Genomic DNA, 2,963 nt, shown 5'->3' on the forward strand with positions numbered 1-2,963 from the left:
GTTGGTTGTAGTGAAAATACTAAGGAGAAGGCTAGCGAATTGTTGAAGTTATTGAATTTGCATAGAGGTAAGGTAGAGTGTATTGATTCTTTGGACTTGAAGAACATAGAAAGGCCATTTTAAACCTAGGTATAGTTGATATGTGTATACATAATTATTTTCATTATGCCTATGTACAAAATTGAGCGAGGACAATGAATTTCTGATTATTCTTTAAAAATATATATAACTTTGTATTCTTTTTTATTTTTTATTTTTGAAATGTAAGATTATCTTTGACTTATTGAAATGTTGTACGAAAGAAGTGTACTATGTCCTTACGATGGATTTGATACAGTTAAATTTGTGGTTGAGATAAGAGCACGTATTACGATTCAACCTCGTTTTAGATTCGATTTGCAAGCGATATTATTATTAAGTGATAACGAAAAATAGATAAATATGTAATTTATGGAGAAAGCAAGTAAAACAAACAAATCTGATCAAAGCCAAAGGAGTGTATGAGTGCAATCTAGAGCGATTCCGAGCGTCCACAAAGTAAAACCAGCTAGGCAAAGAACAAAGAACAAAAAGAACAGCTTGGAGATCATGTAAGAATATATTTTGTATGGTATTAAGAGAGTGAAGGTGAAGATCCCTTTAAAAGTGAAGAGAGATAACTATTTATGATTTACTACTTGTGGTTTAGGCCAATCATAATTTGACAATAGGACCCTAAAGGACTCAGACCTATGCATGTGCGTCGATCACACGTATCGTATCGTCGTTAGAGGTGGTGCCAGCTAGCAGCTCTGCCCCACTTACTCTGGTACAGACTCGTTCCCTTCTCTAATAATTCAGACAAAGTTTGTCCCGTTAGTCTTATCCTTTTGCGTTTCCGAGACTAGGGAGCTTTATTGGATTTTCCTACACTCGAGAAGGTGATTTTGGAGTTTCGGGAATACCTCGTGGGACTCTACACCAAACGCGAGTCTCTGGAGGAGTGCCACGTGCCCCCAACTCATTTTCCCATATACTACCCAAGTGAATTTGTATATTATTAACTTCACCTTGATATTTCTCATCACTCAAATTAGATACTTCGATCGTGATAGGGCATTTAATGAGCTATTATCCTGCCATATGAACCCTTTAAGCTAACCACACTACTAGAGAATTACTAAACAGTAAATTTCAATAATAAGACACAGATTTGATTGTCAAAGTCCTTTTGATGCATTCATGGGAGAGAAAGATTTAGTGTTAGTTGTTCCTAGTCCTACGAAGGGTCAGACTTTGATTCCTGATGATTTTGATAATAATTTACATCAGTTAGCATGCCAATTGGAATCCTGTAGTGGCTGAGATTATTTAAGAAAATTAGGCTTCAATGTTACTCAAATCTAACCCAACAATCAAGCCATTCATTGTCACACCGAACACCACGGCCCGTGAGATCCATTCCCAATATTTGAATCCACTTGGTGAACATCAAGGTGAACCTGAACCAGCTCTTATTGTCCAGAGAAAATGACACAGATTTAGTGAAAGGTGTGTTATCACTCTCTCAGGATAATCTCACAAATGATTTGATTAATTCGAAAGAAAAATAGGACGTGATGAGTGTTCCTAGGTGGTTGATGAAGAAGGTTTCACCTTCTCCATTGAATAGTAAATTAAATCCAGAAGCTCCAGTATTTATGCCTAAAAGTGTTATTGCATAGAAGAATGAATCAAAGCTTACAGCGTCAAGATTTAGCCCAACTATTATTGATTTGGACAAGGATGCTTTTGATGAGGATGAGGAAGATATTGATTTGGGCGAGGATAATTTTGGTGAAAATGAGGATGGTAATATGCTGGATATATGCTTTGATAAAGTGGCTAGGGATGGAATATCTCATCAAGACATCAAAGAAGTGAAAGTAACAAAAATAAAAAGAAGACACATGAAAGGCAACACAATTGGAATGATAAAGTGACTAAGGAGTTTTTTTCCAACGCACCAGTCGATGCAACTAGAAAAATAGAATCATACAGCAGTGTCAATAGTTTCAACAAAATCCAATAAAGTCAAGAAAAAGTGATGAAATATCAAATATGATTGGACAATTTAAAGAAGAAGACAAAAGAAAAGGTTATTTTAAATGGACAATTTATTTTTTTAATTCATACATTCGTACAAGGAAATTTGAGGTTGATAACTCAACTTTCTTTTTAAGTTTTGTATTTTTACATTATTTAAGCATCCTCATTTATAATATCGTCATAGAGTGTATAAAAAACTCTGTAATGATTATAGAATACTTAGTTTTCTCTAGCTCTTATTTTATTCATGCTTATTAGTAGAGGTTCATTACCTCATTAGGATTGGTAAGGTGAGGTCTAGCTTCACTTACTTATAAAAAATCACATTGAAGATTTTATTTTTATTTTAATAAAAGATCACTAGATACTTTGTCTAATGATATAAATTTGCTTTTAAAAAAATAATTAGACAATCTCGTAACATGAATACGGAATAAGAATGAAAGCACAAGTTCAAATACAAAACCCATAAATAATAGAAGGTCGCTTTTAAAATTAGAATGTGCAAATGGCTTATCGAAACAATTTTAATAAGTAACTTATCTTTTTTTCCTTTCAAAAATTTATATGGTGGTTGGCGGTGGCATTGGCCAGCGATGATAGTTATGAGTGTCAACTAAGGATGGACCTAAATTTAACAGGCAAATTGTTTCTGTTGTATTCCCTTAAATTTTTGAAGTTAGGAAGGACGACTCTAAGGCCTCATTTGTTTTTTTTTAAGATTAAGACGTCTGCATCTGAATAGATATCTGAACGATTAAGATGTTTCTAGATCTGAAGACTGAATGATTAAGACTGTTTGTTTTTTAACATTTGAATGTACGTAATATATTTATTCGTAATAAGTATGCAATTCAAATTTAAAAAGTAATAAAATATTATATTATATGAAAAAA

Source organism: Capsicum annuum, chromosome 5 (assembly GCF_002878395.1).
Source record: "Capsicum annuum cultivar UCD-10X-F1 chromosome 5, UCD10Xv1.1, whole genome shotgun sequence".
Classification (NCBI taxonomy): domain Eukaryota; kingdom Viridiplantae; phylum Streptophyta; class Magnoliopsida; order Solanales; family Solanaceae; genus Capsicum; species Capsicum annuum.